The sequence below is a fragment of the Aotus nancymaae genome, unplaced genomic scaffold (genome assembly GCF_030222135.1).
Source record: "Aotus nancymaae isolate 86718 unplaced genomic scaffold, 86718_ANA_hifiasm-v0.15.2.pri h1tg000058l, whole genome shotgun sequence".
NCBI lineage: Eukaryota > Metazoa > Chordata > Mammalia > Primates > Aotidae > Aotus > Aotus nancymaae.
Window position 1 is genome coordinate 47,100,377 of NW_026988472.1, and position 19,805 is coordinate 47,120,181.

The window sequence follows — 19,805 nt, forward strand, 5'->3', positions numbered from 1 at the left end:
TATTTGCTTGTTAATACACACGTGTCAAGTTCCTTGGACTCTCCATGCCTCAGTTTACTTAGCCATAAAATGGGACATATTAATGGTGTCGACACCAAAGTGGTGGTGTATTAAATGAGTTAACATATGTGAAGTGTCTAGAAGACTGCCTGTCTACCTCTTAAAAAGTACTCTGCAAGAGTTACCTATTAGCATGAGCCATTATTATTCCCATGGCACAGCCTCTGAACTAGCCTATGGATGCTCCAGGCTCTGCTTTTGTGTACTTTTTTTTTTTTTTCTTTTCTGAGACAGAGTCTCACTCTATCGCCCAGGCTGGAATGCAGTGGTATGATCTTGGCTCACTGAGCCTCCCAGGTTCAAGCGATTCTCCTGCCTCAGGTAGCTGGGACTACAGGTGCGTGCCATCATGCCCGGCTAATTTTTGTATTTTTAGTATAGGCGGTGTTTTGCCATGTTAACCAGGCTGGTCTCAAACTGCTGACCTCAGGTAATCCTCCTGTATCAGCCTACCAAAATCCTCCTTGGGATTACAGGTGTGAGCCACCATGCCTGGCCTTTATGTCTTTACTCATGTTGAACACCCAAGCCACCTCAAAAGATAAAATGACATCTATCAGAATAAGCAATTAAGATAGAGGAAAGACTACTAGAACATACGTTGGATCTGTGTTGGACTTGTCAGACATACTAACCTAAAAAGCGTAACTTTCCCTCCTAGTGGGCCACACCCCATCCACAGTGCCTTGAAAAATAATCTGTGACAGCCTGTTCTTAGCATGGGGTGGCCACCTGGTTGGGGTAGGGTGGTGAAAGTGGAAAACACGGAGTTTCCATAGCTTGGGGAGACCCCTGAGGTAGCCTGGGGTAAAGGCTTTGCCTAATGCAATGGTGGAAACTCACCAGGCTGATGAGACTAGCTCCCAGTGGAAACTGAACAGAAGAATACGGTATGCATTGGCCAGTTAGGACATGGGAAATCATGGAGCGAACAGAAGAAAGCAGAGGTGTCCATGAGGGCGATGTCAGCGGAGCCACAGAAGACAAGAGGGAAGTGAGTCCTGAAAGCAGCCTGAAGGCCTCGGCAGAAGAACGTTTCCGCCCCAATAGTGTTTATCTCCTCTTATAATAACTCCTCCTTTTCCAAAGGCCCTCTTAGAACTCCAAGAGGCTAAATCCAGAGGACGATTTTTGAGAAGTTCAAGGAACAGAGGATGGAGAAAGACATACACTGAGAAGTAACTGTCTTTCTGAGGGAGTTTGAATGAGACTGATGGAGTCATGACCAAAGGGCTGTATTTGTCCCACCAGTGCCCCTCCCATTTGCCCACCATCAGCCAGGCTTCCTTTGGCAAATATAAAGTAGAGATATGTAAGAGTCAAAGGTAGGTAGGACACAGAGCCTGGGAAGCATTGGTGTGATGGTTTTGGACTCCATGTTGCTATTGGATTGCTGCATTGGTTTCTAAGGGCCGCTGTAACAAGATGCTGCAGACTGGGTGGCTTTAAAGCAACAGGTATTTATTGTCTCACAGTTTTAGAGGCCAAAATTCTGAGATGAAGGTGTTAGCAGGGCCATGCTGCTTCCAAAGCCCCTAGGGGAGACTCCTTCCTTGCCTCTTTGAGCCTCTGGTGTTGCTGGCAGTCCTTGGTGTTCCTTGCTTGTAGGGCATCACTCCAATCTCTGCCTCTGTCATCAGGTGGCTATCTTCTCACTGTGTCCTTCCTTTTTTTGTAATAGGGACATCAGTCATATTGGATTAAGGGCCCTCCCTACCCCAGTAGACTTCATCTTAACTAGTGACATCTGCAACCACCCTGTTTCCAAATAAGGTCTCATTCTGAGGTGCTGCAGCTTAGCAATTCAACATATTTTGTTGGGGGACAAAATCCAATCCATAACAATAGATAAGTTTCTTTTTTTTCAAATTATTTTGAGTTATAAAGGTTCATGCATCATGGCAGGATGCAGGATGCCATCTGTCCACTGACAATTGCCTGCCCCTTCCATCATGTGCTGTGGTCACGGTGAGGCACCTGCCCCACCCAGCATTGCCCTTTCCAGCTGCCTTTGCTTCCAGTTGTAACCTTGTGACTAGTTCTCACCAATAATGTGTAGATAGAATTGAGGTTTGTCAATTCAGCTGAAGTCTTCAAAGACACCGGTATCTTTCCTATTCTCTTTTCCCTGAGACAGAGGACTTGAGGCCTTAGGGGATAGCAGAACTCCATGGAGGGAAACTGCCTGCTCAGTGACTGAAAATATTCAAATTTTTTTTAATGGAAGTGAGAACTAAACTTCTGTCCTGTTTAGTTTAGCCATTAAGTTTAAGTAGTTTACTTGTTATAGCAGCCCGCAGCAACCTAACTGTTGCATTCAAAAGACCTGATTGGTTTTCTTTCATCATTTTCTCACAGAAGTTGATATTCTGCTAAATGTTCCTTTAAATTCCAATATGATTTTAAGCTAATCATGAAGGAAAGCAAAGAAAAAAAATCATCCCAACTTTTGACAAGCTATAGGGATAGATAGATACTATATAGTACATTTACTACAAAGTAAAAAGTCCTTACATATTCCAGATATATCCATTATATTAGTAACTTCCTTTTCAAAAACTATTTTTTTGCTTAATTTTCTATTGCTATTAATAATGGCATAACCCATGGTCTTTATACTACACAAATAAGGAGAAGCTGAAGGTGATAGAGGAGGGAGTGTGTTCTCCTTGGGTCACTTTTTCATTTATCATTCCAATATCATGCAGCCCTACCCAGTTTTTGGATGAGAATAGAATATCTTAATTTCCAAATGCACAATTTGGCTAAAAGACTTTTTAGCCAAATATCTGTTTGTGTGTCTGTTTGTTAAATCCTTTTGGCTCAGACATCTCTGGTGACTCATTCTGGCACCATTCACATTTTAGCATCTCAAGAATAATAGGAATAAACTTAAGAGACTTCTCAGGAGAAAAGGCAACTCCATCCCATATGGAGATTTAAGAACAAAACATTCATGCAGAAGGCTCAGAGGTGGCGGAAGGTCTTTATAAAGGAACATTCTGTGGATTCTGACAGATTTACCTATTACAGAAGTTCTCCACATGGAGCAATTCTGCCCCCCTGGGGATCAGTTGACAATGCCTGGAGACAAGTTTCATTGTGACAACTGTTTTGGGGGTCGAGGGCTGCTACTGGACTCTAGTGAGTAGAGACCAGCGACACTGATCAACATTCTACCATGTACGGGTCAGTCTCCCAATAAAGAAATGCCCAGCTCCAAATTTCAGTCATGCAAAGGTTGAGGAACCCTGACTGGGAGTAACACATGAAAATTAACTATGTCTACATATTCCTTTGATGAAGTTTGCTTTATTCTTAAAGCAGAAAGTTCAATCAGAATAATCGTGAAAATCCTAAGAATGATATTGACTAGCTTTCATTTAAATCTATGTGCCCAAGCACTGTGATAACTGCTTTACACAGCAAGGAGTGCTTTATCATTTCCTATTTTTTTTTTTTTGAGATGGATTCTCACTCTCTCACCCAGGCTGGAGTGCAGTGGTGAGATCTCAGCTCACTGCAACCTCCACCTCCCAGGTTCAAGCAATTTTCCTGCCTCAGCCTCCCAAGTAGCTGGGATTACAGGCATGCACCATCATACCCAGCTAATTTTTGTATTTTTAGTAGAGACAGGGTTTCACTATGTTGGCTAGACTGGTCTCGAACTACTGACCTCAGGTGATTCATCCACCTTGGCTTCACAAAGTGCTGGGATTACAGGCATGAGCCACCATGCCTGGACCTCAGCTTTGCTCGTTATGCAGAAAATAAAGATGAGAATCTAGGAAACAGAAAATTAGACATTTTTTAGAGTAAATTTAGATTTAATTGAAAATCACAGAAACGCTCAATCAAATCATCAAAGAAGCCCAACTTTGTGAATGCTAATACTTTTAGAGGAAAAATTCCCATGAAAACACTGAGTCAAGCAAAATATTACTCAAACATAAATGAGTTGAGAATAATATATCTTTTTGAAGAATATTTAGCCCTGTGAAAAAAACATGCATAACATAATGTTCAATAAAAAAATTCAGCTGGGCACAGTGGCTCCCACCTGTAATCCCAGCACTTTGGGAGTCCGAGGCAGGTAGATCACTTGAGGTCAGGAGTTTGAGACCAGCCTGGCCAGCATGGTAAAACCCCATCTCTACTAAAAATACAAAAATTAGCCAGGCATGGTGGCGCGTGCCTGTGGTCCCAGCTACTCGGGAGGGTGAGGCAGGAGAATCGCTTGAACCCAGGAGGCAGAGGTTGCAGTGAGCAGAGATTGCACCATTGCACTCCAGCCTGGGCGACAGTGAGACCCTGGCTCAAAAAAAAAAAAAAGAAAAGAAAAGAAAAGAAAATTCAGCTACAAAACTTTTACACTTATGATCCCAATTCACAGCTATGCTTTTTTGATGAATGAATACATTGATAAAAATATTGGAGAGAAAATATGCTGTAATGAAATACACTGAAATATTGTCTCTAGGTATTGAGATTTGTTTCTTCTTTACTATTTCAATTATTGTGTAAATTTTCCACATTGAGCATATATTATGCACTACAAGGGAGGTAGATAAGGGAACTGGGGGAGAGAGACCAAATCTCCTTGGACAGAAACTATTTTGACAACAGTGATAAAAGATATGCTCTTGATTGAACTATTTATGACTGTTCATATTGGCTGTACTCATGAATTGTATGGAATAGCTCTGGTGGAATAAATGACTCTCTTTTCATATTTCAGCAAATGTAAGCGAAACATGACTAATTAGTTTACCTAACCAAATGTGCTTTGAAAGTGTTCATTTTCATTATGCTATATTTATTTTTGTTGGGTTTTCTCTTGAAAGCATATGAAAAAGGGGGGAAATAAACATTTCAAACATTAGATACAACTATTTCAAATATTCGTAGGCTAAATAGAGGGAAAAAGTGAGAAAAATATCTTACCTATTTAGTACTTGTGCTTAATAGTTCCTTTACTAATGAATGTAAAACTGACTGTTAAGAGAAGTTTTCTTTCACCTACCATTTTCTAAATTGCAATTTGAGGGCTTTTACAATTCAGACTTCTTAGAACTCTGGCTTTTGACCACAAAAGCTTAAGATAAATAGTATGGAACATTAAAAAAAAAAAAAAAAAAAAAAAACTCAGTAGTTTGAGCTTTGATGTCGGGAATGCAGCACGGCACACTCAGATTCAGGAATCCTTTCTGTTCAGCTGCAAGAGCAGATTAAAAGACTCCAGTCCAAATATAGAAGTGGTCTCCCCAAAGATAAAAAATCTTCTTTTCTGAAATGAAGCCAACAGAATTGTGAAAACTAGTTAGAAATTTTACATTGAGTTAGCAGAGAGGCCATTCCAGCTAGGGATGCTAAGAATAAGAGACTCATTTCTCATTATTCTTTATCATTATTTAAAAAATCATTGAATCAACATTTGTGCTCAAGTGCTGGTAGCCAGTGGTTCTCAACCAGGGTTACTTTTGCCCTCCAGGTTACATTTGTCAATGTCTGCAGATATTTTTTAGTTGTCACAACTGGGGGGATGGGAGTGCTACTCGCATCTCTTGGGTAGAGTCCAGGAACGCTAACTTTAAAGCATGTATTCAGTCAATACAGATCTCATCCCAAACTGGATTTAGAATCAATCTTTCTTTCTTTCTCTTTCTTTCTTTTTCCTTCCCTTCTCTCTTTTTTCCTTCCTTCCTTCCTTTCTCTCTCTCTTTCTTTTTTCCTTCCTTCCTTTCTTTCTTTCTTCTTTCCTTCCTTTCTCTCTTTCTTTCTCTCGCCTTCCTTTCTTTCTTTTCTTTTTCCTTCCTTCCTTTCTCTCTCTTTCTCCTTCCTTTCTCCTTCCTTCCTTCCTTTCTCTCTCTCTTTCTTTTTTCCTTCCTTCCTTCCTTTCTTTCTTTTTCCTTCCTTCCTTTCTCTCTCTTTCTCCTTCCTTTCTCCTTCCTTCCTTTCTCTCTCTCTTTCTTTTTTCCTTCCTTCCTTCCTTTCTCTCTTTCTTTCTTTTTCTTTCCTTCCTTTCTCTCTCTTTCTCCTTCCTTTCTCCTTCCTTTCTCCTTCCTTCCTTCCTTCCTTCCTTCCTTCCTTCCTTTCTTTCTTTCTTTCTTTCTTTCTTTCTTTCTTTCTTTCTTTCTTTCTTTCTTTCTTTCTTTCTTTCTTTCTTTCTTTCTTTCTTTCTTTCTTTCTTTCTTTCTTTCCTTTGACAGAATCTCCCTCTGTTGCCCAGGCTGGAGTGCAGTGGCACAATCTTGGCTCACTGCAACCTCTGCCTCCTGGGTTCAAGCAATTCTCCTGCCTCAGCCTCCTGAGTAGCTGGGATTACAGGCACCCGCCACCATGCCTGGCTGATTTTTTTATTTTCAGTAGTGATTGGGTTTCACCATGTCGGCCAGGCTGTTCCCCATCTTCTATCCTCAAGTAATCCACCTGCCTAGTCCTTCCAAAGTGCTGGGATTACAAGTGTGAGCCACTGCAGTGGGCTGGATTTAGGATTTTTAAGCCATCTGTTACTGAGAATAAATTGATAGAAGCCCTGAAATCACGAATCTAGGACAGTCAGACATAAACTATGTAACTTCTTATTGTAAAAGTGGACAGGTTTTTATTATTTAAATTCACATACACTTGTTCTATGTGGGGATTTTTCTTATACTGAAGCACGGACTTAAATAGATGATTATTAAATTAGGAAGTATGCCCATCAGTAAGCTATTGTATCTCAGCTCAATCCCAGTCTTCCACACTCCTCTTGGATGTTGGAGCTGAGAGTCTTTTGCCAGTTGGCTCCCTGGTAGGTTTAACCAAAAGCAGGGATGCAGGGAGAGTTTGAGGCTGGAGGAAGGAGAAGGGGCCTGCTCTTTACTGCCTGCTTTTTCCTGTCAGTGTCATCCCAGGGATGCCTCTATGCCTGGCAATGGCAGTTGGCTAAAGTTTCCAGGATTTGTTTTTCACTTCTCTACAACCAGTCTCATAGTACGTCCTCAGAGACACTAGCATTAGCCAAGCAGTGTTTCCCCTTCAGAAGTCTGGAGCCTATTCCTATGTGGCCTCTCCTCCGATCTCCTAAGCTCTGATAACCCCAAACTCTTCCCTTTGTTCCCTCAGCCCTAGAGGGAATAAATACTCGATACCTTCTAACTTAGCTCAGCGGCCCTTTATGTCCCTTCAGTACTCCATACCTGTCCAACCAATTTCTTAGATTAAATTTCTTCTGTTCACAAACTCGATTTGATTTTCACTTTCCTGATTGGACCCTGATTGAAAATTTAAACCTTGTACAAAAGTTTACCACAGTATAGTTGTTTATTCTTATCTGAAATATGAAGATAACTTTCAATTGTTTAACTTAGTTTATTACATAACAAAACTGTCAGAAAATCAAGAGACAACAAACACAGACACCAGTATTGTTACTTACAGTCTGCTGTTTGATACCTGCCATCTTCAGGCTGACTGAAAGTAATAGCCCATACTGAGACTTGCACTCTGTTTCACCACTGAAAGTCTCTGGATAGTCTTCCTTGGTCATTCAGGGTTTTGGTGAGTTTTTCTAGTTCCCTTTTGGACTTACCAAGCACTCTTTTAGGTTCATAAAGGGTTAGTAGCCCTAATTATTCTCTTACATCACTGATGCACCACTACTCTTCTTATTATCAAGAGCAACCAGACAGAAAATAAAAACTTACTACGTTCAGGGGATAGCCCAACTCTACCCCTGAACAACAGGACTTTGGAAGGAGGTACTTGAGAAAACCTGTTTGAATCTTGAGTCTTTCTAAAACAGGACCAATGGTACTGTATTGTAAATATTATGGAGACTCTATAAGTAGAACCCACACTCTGTGCTTTGGTTTCCTCATATATAAAATATATAAAAATAAGCCAACTGACTAGATGACCTTGAAGATACTTCCAACACTGAATCCTCTTCAAAGCTGTGATAGTTACTTAAAACCTTCTGTTAGCTTTAAGGTTTGCTGGAGTGATTGGAGGGTAGATGGAGCCTAACGTCTGGCTGGCTCATAAAAGATACAAAGAAAAATGGACAAAGAAAAATTCACATGGAATTGAGTAAACTAAATGAGGAAGGTGTAGAAGGAAAGGGTTTGATAGAAAGACATGATGCAGGAACCAGGGAGTGCTCCAGAAAATTCATCTGGACAGCTGTCCCCTGCTCCAGAGTCTTCTGGGAAAGCTGAAAAGTTCACCCCTGCAGTCACGCCTACACCGCCCTTGACAGTTTTCTTTCCTTAACCCAATTTCTTGTAGACAGGGTTCCTGCCCTCAAAGACTTCATAGCATGCATGGAAAAGATTGAGCTATAATTCATTGGCTTAGTCCATTTTATGCTGCTACAACAAAATACCTGAAACAGGGTAATTTTAAAACATCAGAAATTTATTCCCTCACTCTTATAGGGGCTGAGAAGTCCAAGATCAAGGTGCTAGCATCTAATCTGGTGAGGGCCTTATTGTTATATCCTCACGTGGCAGAAGGTAAAGGGGCAAGCTAGCCAAACCCTGCATGAAGCCTCTTTTATAAAGGCCTTAATCCCATTAATGAGGAAGGAGCCCTCATAGCCTAATCATCTCTTAAATACCCTACCTCTTGATTCTATCACATTGACGGCACCTGAATATTGGAGAGGACACATTCAAACCATAGCACTTAATAACTGCATGATGATAATAAGCACAAATGAATGAACAACTCATCATACCTGCAGTGGTAGTGCATTTTAACTAATAAAGGCATCAAAGATACCATTTGAACTGAATTTTGGGGAAGGGGTCTAGTCAGTGGAGGTAGGGAGGGACTGTTGAGATAAGGAACAGCATGAACAAGAGGTTGGATGGTTGAATGTGGGGAAATGTCTGGCCTGTCTGTGGGGAATAAGTTGGATTGGCTGCCCTGGAAGGAGGAGGTATATGTGATTGTTTATGCTAGAAATGTGGCCTATGGCTAGGTCTGGAGACCTTACATGCTATGCTAGGAGCAGAATTTATTCTGCAGCCAAAGGGAAGCTACTGGATGATTTTAATGAGGGAATTGACATGAACAGATCTGTGTTTTAGAAAAATGCCTCTGTAGCATTAAGGAGGACAGATTGGAGGAGAGGAGAATTTGAGAGATCCAAGGGAGGAGACATTTCTTTATCCAGGTGGGAGAAGGTAAAGCCATGAGTCAAAGTGATGGCTGTGGAGGCAGAGAAAAGGAGATTCAAGTGGACCAGCATAGCAATACAAGAAAAAAAATCTGTTGAAAATGGAAGCTGGAAGAAATAGGAATAACAGCTGAATGGAAGATCCTTGACAAAATGATAAATATAAGAATAGTGGGTGGGGACAGTTTTACCTTCTCTCTTTCCTCTAATGGCCCTCTTCCCATCACTTTCCACCATGCTTTGCACATAATAGGCACTCAAATATTCGCTGAATTATTTCATTAATTAAGCTAACCTTCTTGTATGCTAGTCTCACACCTTCATTCTACAGATAAATTGTTCTAACTTTGGTTTTATTTGTAGCATTTGGATTTTTGTAGTAGATAAGGATAATTCATGACACATTAAAATATTGACATGTCAGGAAGAGGAAACCTTCTTTTTCTTTTCTTTCCCTTCTCTTCCAAATTTTTTTTTTTGAAAATTCACTTTGATACTCTAATCAAAATGTAAAAACCAAAAATTGAATAGACAACAGAGTTGTTAGGTGTTTATTATAATGAGTGTGCAAATTGCCAAGGTTCCCTTCAGTAGAAGATAAGACGAATACCTAGTGGTGACGACTGAATGGGTGTGAGAAGGTTGGCAACACAGTGGGAATGTCAGCATTGTGCTTCTCTGGGTCCCAAATTGTCCTCAGAATAGTAATAATAATAAGTAGACAGTGAAATAAACAGTAGACATTGATCTGCTAGAAATCATGTTGTGGATATTGGTCACAGGTGCTACTATAACGAGGGCTGTTTAGAAACCAGTTTTGAGTTTTGCTTGGAATTTATGTTGTAGCTTGAGTGATTTGTAATTTGTTTTTCAAAAACAATTAGACTGGGTGCAGTGGCTCATGCCTGTAATCTCAGCACTTTGGGAGGCTGAGGTAGGCGGATCACGAAGTCAGGAGTTTGAGACCGGACGGGCAAATATGGTAAAACCCCCATCTCTAAAAAATACAAAAATCAGCTGAGTGTGGTGGCACGCACCTGTAGTCCCAGCTACTTGGGAGGCTGAGGCAGGAAAATCGCTGGAGCCTGGGAGGGGAAGATTGCAGTGAACTGAGATCGCACCACTGCACTCCAGCCTGGGCGACAGAGCGAGACTCTGTCTCAATAATAATAATAATAATAATAATAATAATAATAGTGGATTGGAGAAAACGGGAATGGAGAGTGATTGCTAATGAGCACAAGTCTTCTTTCGGAGGTGATGAAAACGTTCTGGCATTTGTGTGATGGTTGCACAACTTTGTGAGCATAATAACAATTCCCGAATTTGAATTTGAATCATAATTTTAGCTAATGTTTTAATTAACATTTTATGTTCTATTAACCAGATCAAAAATTTGTTTCATTTGATTTTTAGTAGATTTCATTGTTATTTTTGAATAGTTCTTTGAGTTACTTGGTCCAAAAGGCAAAATACATGAAACATAATTCCTTAACAAGTTTTACTCCTATGAATATTTATTCTCATTTTCCACCTTTTCTTTACAAAAGGTATTGTTCTATATATATAGATATACACACACTGTTCAGTGCCTTGCATTTTTCACTCAACAATATGACCTGGACATCTTTCCACACTGGAACTTAGAGAACTTTCTAGTCCTTGGATTTGCAGTTGCATGGTATTCCGCTAGTGGAAGTAAGACAACCTATTGATTCAGTCCCCTGCATCATCTGATTTCCAAAATATGAAGATACAATTAAATAGAATTTTGAAATGTCCATGGATAAAGAATACACACACAACTCACATGTACAGCTGGTTTGAAATATTTTGGCTTATGAAATGATCAGAGAAAAGAAATTTGTTACTTATAGGCTCCAAAATAATAATTTATAAAGAAATCCTATAAAAACTAATTTTGAATCAAAATGCATAGCAGTTAGAGAAAAGAAAAAAATCAATGTACATAGAGCAATTATGTTCCAATATTTTAAACAAGGATATGTTTCTTATTAAAGTTCATTGAAGCTCAAATCATATAATGTGGCTATTCTGTGATTTTACATTTCATAGTAAAATAACTAAAGCCTTTTGTGATAGCAAATTAATTTTTTGCAATTTCATTCATTTATCCTGAGTTGCTGTCAGGATTTCAAAAACAAAAGCAACATACTTTTATTGATTGTAGCAAAGCAGAAACATAATTAAATATCAGATTAAAGCTCAAACCATGCAAAATGAGCTAATGTTTTCCTTTCACATTTATTAGGAAAACAATCAAAAGCCTTTTCTGATATTAACTTTGTTTTTTGAAGTCTTACTCAAAGGAATCCTAGGTTAATCATAGATTTAAAAATCCACCCATTTGTGCCTGGGGCTAAGCTTGTCCCCTGCCTAGGCAGAGGTGGGAGCTGAGTGGGGCTGCTGTGGCCCTGCTTCCTCCTCCCCATTTCTACGCTCCTGGGACCATGTCTGCATGGAGGGTGCTAGAGCCAGGTGAGACTTTTGAGATAATGTACAATCTCCTCATTTTACGTATGAAGAAACTGAGGTTCAGGGAAAAGAATGACGTTGTCCTGGATTATTCAGCTAGTGGTAGTGCCAGGACCAGGGTGAAGATGTCTGGAGGTGTCAGGGCTGTGGGGATCACATTGCTCCAAGCCAGTGATGGTACAGGACTATCAGTGAAGCCTGGCACAGCTGTTGCTTCTGGTGTTCAGAATGCCAGGATTCCCTCACTAAGAGGTACTATGAGAAGGATGGGAAGCTTTACTGCCACAGGACTACTGGGAGACATTTGGGGAGTTCTGTCATGGGTGCTCCCTGCTGATGACACGGCCCATTTTAGTGGCTAGAGATGTTACAGTAGAGTTAATCAGACATGAGCAGGGCAGGAGAGGGCTCCTCCCCACCAGGAATGTCAGACAACCATCAGGAGATGGTCAGGAGGTTGTTAAACTGTCTCTCTAAAATAGCAATTGGTTGCAGCCAACTCCAGGGAAAGGTCAGTCTCGCAATAGATAGAAACTGGTGATCGGCAGCTTCCCGAAAGATCTCAGGAGTTGGGTGAGTGGGCTCAAGGATGTGCAGTATGAGGCAAAATGGTAGCATTTAACTGGTCTACGACCTTCCTCTAGGAATGCTTGACTGGTAAGGGGAAAAGCTCCTCAAGTGAGCACGTGCACAACTTCAGTAAACACACTGCGCATGCAGCCCCTCCCAAGTGCCAGCAGGCCACTGCACATGCGGACAGTCCACCCCAAGGGAAGAATCAGAGAAGAGACACAAGACCCCTGAACTGTGCCATTGTAAAACCCCAAGTCAAAGGTCAAATTGCACACTCGATCTCTGAAGTCTGCTGCTTGACCCTCTTCCAAATGTGCTTTACTTCCTTTCATTCCTGCTCTAAAGCTTTTTAATAAACTTTCATTCGTGCTCTGAAACTTGCCTTGGTCTCTCACTCTGTCTTATGCCCCTCGGTCAAATTATTTCTTCTGAGGAGACAAGAATTGAGGTTGCTACAGACCCATGCAGATTTGCTGCTGCTAATAGGGAGTTCAAGTACCTCCCAGAATGCTTTACCTGTATGAGCTATAAAGTGACCATTGAGGATGGGGTTGCATATGCCCTGGTGCAACATGTCACCCTACACTGTAGAAAGTGCCACAATGAGGTGGTGCTGGCACCCATATTTGAGAGACTCTCCACAGAGTCTGTTCAGGATCAGCTGCCCTACTCTGTCATGCTCATTTCCATGCTGGCCACCACAGAGGGAAGGCAGAGCTTCTCCATGTCTGTGTAAAATGCCTGTTCCAACTATGTAACCACTGTGCAAGTAAAGTGGTCAACCAGATGCACATCAGTCCAAACAGCCGCAAAGCCATCCACCCAAGGGGTCGCATCCTGGAGATCAATGCAACCCCATCTACACACTCCAAGTAGAGGAGGTGAAGGATGCGATTAGCCAGATGAGCTGTTGATTGAACATGACCCCTTCTCCTGGTGCCCAGCCCAGGCTGAGGCTGGATGCCTGGCTCTCTTCCCACACACAGAATGCCGGACACTCTCATGACCTCAGCATGCTAGACACCAAGGAGAATCTGGAGGGGACGCTGAGAAGATGCTCCCTGAGACTCAGTAACAGCAACTCCAAGTCCCCTAGCCCTAGCTCCCCAAAGGAGCCCCTGCTGCTCAGCCCTGATGCCAGCCACTGGGATCCCTTTGCTGTTCCAGCACTTATTCACAGCAGATATTCTGTTCCTGTGACCCGTTCCACGGGGAGGTCTTGGGGAAGGGCTTCTTTGGGCAGGCTATCAAGGTGACACACAAAGCCACAGGCAAAGTGATGGTCATGAAGGAGTTAATTTGATGTGATGAGGAGACCCAGAAGACTTTTCTGACTGAGGTGAAAGTGATGTGTAGCCTGCCTGGACCACCCCAACCCCAGTGTGCTCAAGTTCATTGGTGCGCTGTACAAGGACAAGAAGTTGAACTTGCTGAGGGAACATTGAGGGGGGCATGCTGAAGGACTTTCTGCAAAGTGTGGACCCATTTCCCTGGCAGCAGGAAGTCAGCTTTGCCAAAGGCATCTTCTCCAGAATGGCCACCACCAAGAACTGCACCTTGCACAAGAACAACATCAAGAAGTGCTACATGGTGGTGGGAAACGTCTACTGATGACCCCTGAGATGCCGAATGGAAAGAGCTACGATGAAATGTGGATGTCTTCTCTTTTGGGATCATTCTCTGTGAGATCGCTGGGCAAGTGTATGCAGATCCCGATTTCCTTCCTCAAACACTGGACTTTGGCCTCAATGTGATGCTTTTCTAAGAGAAGTCTGTCCCCACAGACTGCCCTCAACCTTCTTCCCCCTGGCCGTCATCTGCTGCAGACTGGAGCCCGAGAGCAGACTAACATTCTCGAAACTGGAGGACTCCTTTAAGGCCCTGTCCCTGTACCTGGGGAAGCTGGGCATCCCTCCTGCAGGGCTGGAGGAGTTGGACTACACTGTGAGTATGCAGTACGGCCTGACCCGAGACTCACGCACCCTAGCCCTGACCCAGCCCCCTGCAGGGTGGTGGTCCACAGCCAGCATTGCTCCTCTGTACCCCATCCCTGCTGTGAGCAGTGCTGTTTGGGCTTCCTGTGGATTGGCAGCTTGTTTAGAAGCAGAACAAGCCATCTCTTCTATCTCCCCAGGAGACTAGTGGATGCAGCACCAGGGAAATGTATCTCTACAGATTTGGGGGCCTGGTTACTGTCTGCAAATCCAGCACTCACCTGAAAGCTGTGAAGAAGAAGAAAAAAAGCCTGGCCTTTGGGCCAGGAGGAAATTTGTTATTCAGATCCACCCAGGAGCTCCCAGGTCACACTGATTAGTGTAATTTCTTACCCTAATCAGCGTGACCTGGACCTCCTAGGCAGGATCCCAGGGTAAACCTGCCTGTGAACTCTGAAGTCTGTAGTCCAGCTGGGTGTGTCCAGCTGCGTGCAGGAGGACTTCAAGTGGAAGTGTGGAGGAAGGAAAGACTGCTGGCCAGAAGGCACTCAAAGGGTGTGAAAAGACAGTGGTGCACCCCACTTCCACTCCAGGTCTTGCCCTTCCTGGAGCAGAGGTTGAGGAAGTAGGTTTTGAAGAGTCTTGGTGTGTGGCACAACTGGCCAGGAGTCAGGGAAATGGCTGGCTTCTGTTCACCTGCCAGAGGGTGACTCCAGCCAGCCAAGGGACCACGTTGATGTGAGGGAAAGCTTCTACCTCATGTTTTCAAGCCTAGTTACTGGAGGCTGGCTGAGAACTTACGGGCACCAACTTGTCTGTTTGCAAAAGTCACTTTCAAGCAGAGGAAGAGGCTGGGGGACTAGAGAGAAAAAGGCCCTGCCCTCTAGAAAGCCCAAATCCTGGTTTCTGTTACTCATATCTTGGTGGGCTCCTCAGTCAGAAGCCTAAGAGAGTTTGCCTAGAGCTAGATGGGTTCTGGAGGACAGTGTGGCTTGTCAAAGGCCTAGGGTCTCAGGCAGGGGGGTGGCAGTCTCAGCAATCTCTTGCCTTGGCCTTGTGGCAGTCACTGCTCATCCTTCCACATGCCTGGTTTAGGCAGCAGCTTGGGCTGGGAAGAGGTGGTGGCAGAGTCCCAAAGCTGAGATGCTGAGAGAGACACCTCCCCGAGCTGGGCCAGCTGACTTTTATCTCCCTCATTGGCTGTCCTGGTTCACTAGCTCCTGGCTGCAGCTGCCGATATTGGAAAGGCCTGAGGGGACCCTCCACCTTGGTTCCCAGAACTCCAGGGACTCTGGCTCATCTAGATTTGCATCCTCCTAACTGTGAGCTTGCACCATATTTACCAAATCGAGAATAGGTTTGGAGTATTAATGCAATATGCAGAGGTTGTATTGGAGTAGTGTGTGTGTGGGGGCGGGGAGTGATCCAGGAAAGTGGTTGCTGTTAATATTGTCGTTACATCTATTGGGTGGTATGTGAAATATCGTACATAGACCTGATGAGCTGTGGGATCAAATGTCATCTCTGGCCAGAGTTTCCTTGCTATACAAACTACACTTACATGTGAAGTTTGCAAGCTTGCTGTAGGGTTGAGCCCGGGACTCCCAGCAGTAGCCCAATTCAACATTGTGTGGCTGGTTGCACCTCAGCTGTCTCCAATAAGTGTGGGAGTGGTGGGCTTGAAGTGGGCCATTAATCAGACCCAGTAAGGTAAGCAGTTAATATAACAAGCATTTTTTTTATTGTACTTTAAGTTCTGGGATACATGTGCAGATCTTGCAGGATTGTTGCATAGGTACAGACATGCATGGTGGTTTGCTGTCTCCATCCCCCGGTCACCTACATCAGGTATTTCTCCCAATGTTATCCTTCCCCAACCTCCCCAATCCCTGCTGTCCGTCCCCTAGCCCCCCACCCCCCAACAGACCCCAGAGTGTGATGTTTCCCTCCCTATGCCCATGTGTTCTCATTGTTCAACACCTGCCTATGAGTGAGAACATGCAGTGTTTAGTTTTCTGTTCTTATGTCAGTTTGCTGAGAATGATGGTTTCCAGATACATCCATGTCCCTACAAAGGACATGAACTCATTATATTTTATGGTTGCATAGTATTCCTTGGTGTATATGTGCCACATTTTCTTTGTCCAGTCTATCATTGATGGTCACTTGGGTTGGGTCCAGGTCTTTGCTATTGTAGAAAGTACAGCAATGAACATACGTATGCATGTGTCTTTATAATAGAACAATTTATAACCCTTTGGGTATATACCCAGTAATGGGATTGTTGCGTCAAGTGGTATTTCTCTTTCTAGATCCTTGAGGAATCATCACACTGTCTTCCACAATGGTTGAACTAGTTTACTCTCCCACCAACAGTGTAAAAGTGTTCCTATTTCTCCACATCCTCTCCAGCATCTGTTGTCTCCAGACTTTTTAGTGATCGCCATTCTAACAGGCATGAGATAGTATCTCAATGTGGTTTTGATTTGCATTTCTCTAATGACCAGTGATGAACTTTTTTTCATATGTTTGTTGGCCTCACATATGTCTTCTTTTGAAAAGTGTTTGTTCATATCTTTGGCCCACTTTTGAATGGGTTTGTTTGTTTTTTTCTTGTAAATCTGCTTTAGTTCTTTGTAGATACTGGATATTAGCTCTTTGTCGGTAGATGGGTAAATTGCAAAGTTTTTTTCCCATTCTGTTGGTTGCTGGTTCACTCTGATGATTGTTTCTTTTGCTGTGCAGAAGCTCTGGAGTTTAATTAGATCCCATTTGTCTGTTTTGGCTTTTGTTGCCATTGCTTTTGGTGTTTTAGTCATGAAGTCCTTGTCTATGCCTATGTCCTGAATGGTTTTGCCTAGGTTTTCTTCTAGGGATTTTATGATGTTAGATCTTATGTTTAGATCTTTAATCCATCTGGAGTTAATTTTAGTGTAAGGAGTAAGGAAGGGGTCCAGTTTCAGCTTTCTGCACATGGCTAGCCAGTTTTCCCAACACCACTTATTAAACAGGGAATCCTTTCCCCATTGCTTGTTTTGTCAGGTTTCTCAAAGATCAGAGGGTTTTAGATGTGTGGTGTTACTTCCAAGGCCTCTGTTCTGTTCCATTGGTCTATATCTCTGTTTTGGTACCAGTACCATGCTGTTTTGATTACTGTAGTCTTGTGTATAGTTTGAAGTCAGGTAGCGTGATGCCTCCAGCTTTGTTCATTTTGCTTAGGATTGTCTTGGCCATGCGAGCTCTCTTTTGGTTCCATACGGAGTTTAAAGTGGTTTTTTTTCTGATTCTGTGAAGAAGGTCATTGGTAGCTTGATGGGGATAGCACTGAATCTGTAAATTACTTTGGGCAGTATGGCCATTTTTACAATATTAATTCTTCCTAACCATGAGCATGGAATGTTTTTCTGTTTGTGTCCTCTCTTATTTCCTTGAGCAGTGGTTTGTAGTTGTTTTTGAAGAAGTCCTTCACATCCTTTGTCAGTTGTATTCTTAGATATTTTATTCTCTTTGTAGCAATTGTGAATGGGAATTCATTCTTGATTTGGCTCTCTTTAAGTCTGTTATTGGTGTATAGGAATGCTTGTGATTTTTGCACATTGATTTTGTATTCTGAGACTTTGCTGAAGTTGCTTCTCAGCTTAAGGAGATTTTGGGCTGAGATGATGGGCTCTTCTAAATATACAATCATGTCATCTGCAAATAGAGACAATTTGAATTCCTATTTTCCTAATTGAATACCCTTTATTTCTTTTTCTTGCCTGATTGCTCTGGCTAGAACTTCCAATACTATATTGAATAGAAGTGGTGAGAGAGGGCATCCTTGTCTAGTGCCGATTTTCAAAGGGAATGTTTCCAGTTTTTGCCCATTCAGTATGATAATGGCTGTGGGTTTGTCATAAATAGCTTTTATTATTTTGAGATATGTTCCATTCATACCTAGTTTATTGAGAGTTTTTAGCATAAAGGGCTGTTGAATTTTGCCAAAGGCCTTCTCTGCATTTATTGAGATGATCATGTGGTTTTTGTCTTTGGTTCTGTTTGTGTGATACATTACATTTATAGATTTGCATATGTTGAGCCAGCCTTGCATCCCTGGGATGCAGCCTACTTGATCATGATGGATAAGCTTTTTGATGTGCTGTTGCAATCGGCTTGCCAGTATTTTGTTGAAGATTTTTGCATCAATGTTCATTATGGATATTGGCCTGAAGTTTTATTTTTTAGTTGTGTCTCTGCCAGGTTTTGGTATCAGGATGATGTTGGTCTCATAAAATGAGTTAGAGAGGATTCCCTCTTTTTGTATTGTTTGGAATAGTTTCATAAGGAATGGTACCAGCTCCTCTTTGTACCTCTGGTAGAATTCTGCTGTGAACCCATCTGGACCTGGACTTTTTTTTTGGTTGGTAGGCTATTAATTGCTGTTTCAACTTCAGACCTTGTTATTGGTCTATTCAGGGACTCAACTTCTTCTTGGTTTCATCTTAGAGGGTGTAAGTGTCCAGGAATTTATCCATTTCTTCCAGGTTTACTGGTTTATATGCATAGAGTTGTTTGTAGTAATCTCTGATGGTAGTTTGTATTTCTGTGGCATCAGTGGTGATATGCCCTTTATCATTTTTTATTGCATCTCTTTGATTCTTCTCTCTTTTCTTTTTTATTAGTCTTGCTAGCAGTCTGTCTATTTTGTTGACTAAATCTTTTCAATAAACATTTATTGCTATAAATTTCCCTCTAGACACTACTTTAAAGGTGTCCCAGAGATTCTGGTACATTGTGTCTTCATTCTCATTGGTTTTGAAGAACATCTTTATGTCTGCCTTCATTTCATTGTTTATCTAGATGTCTTTCAGGAGCAAGTGGTTCATTTTCCATGTAGTTGTGTGGTTTTGGGTGAGTTTCTTAATCCTGAGTTGTAATTTGATTGCACTGTGGTCTGAGAGAAGTCAAGAGCCATCAGTGTGCTGTATTCAGGAGACCCATCTCACATGCAGAGACACACATAGGCTTAAAATAAAGGGATGGAAGAAGATTTACCAAGCAAATCGAGAGCAAAAAACAAAGCAGGGGTTACAATCCTAGTCTCTGATAAAACAGACTTTAAACCAACAAAGATCAAAAGAGACAAAGAAGAGCATTGCATAATGGTAAAAGGATGAATGCAACAAGAAGAGCTAACTATCCTAAATAAATATGCATCCAATATGGGAGCACCCAGATACATAAAGCTAGTTATTTTATATATATATATGTGTGTATATATATATATATATTTAATATATATATTTAATAGCAGACAATATCAATATATATATTTTTAAATAAATATATACATATATTTTAAATATATATATATAATTGCATTTTAGGTTTTGGGGTACATGTGAAGTACATGCAAGATTGTTGCATAGGTACATACATGGCAATGTGGTTTGCTGCCTTCCTCCCCATTACCTATATCTGGCATTTCTCCCCATGTTATCCCTCCCCAACTCCCCACCCCCTGCTGTCCCTCCCCTAGTTACCCCACCACAGACCCCAGTGTGTGATGCTCCCCTCCCTGTGTCCATGTGTTCTCA

The 19,805-nt window shown here is 42.0% G+C and overlaps 1 pseudogene; it reads left to right on the top strand.

The window, feature by feature from the left end:
• Positions 1 to 952: 952 nt before the first annotated feature.
• Positions 953 to 14,437, top strand: LOC105705591 (LIM domain kinase 2-like; annotated as a pseudogene).
• The last annotated feature ends 5,368 nt before the right edge of the window (positions 14,438 to 19,805 follow it).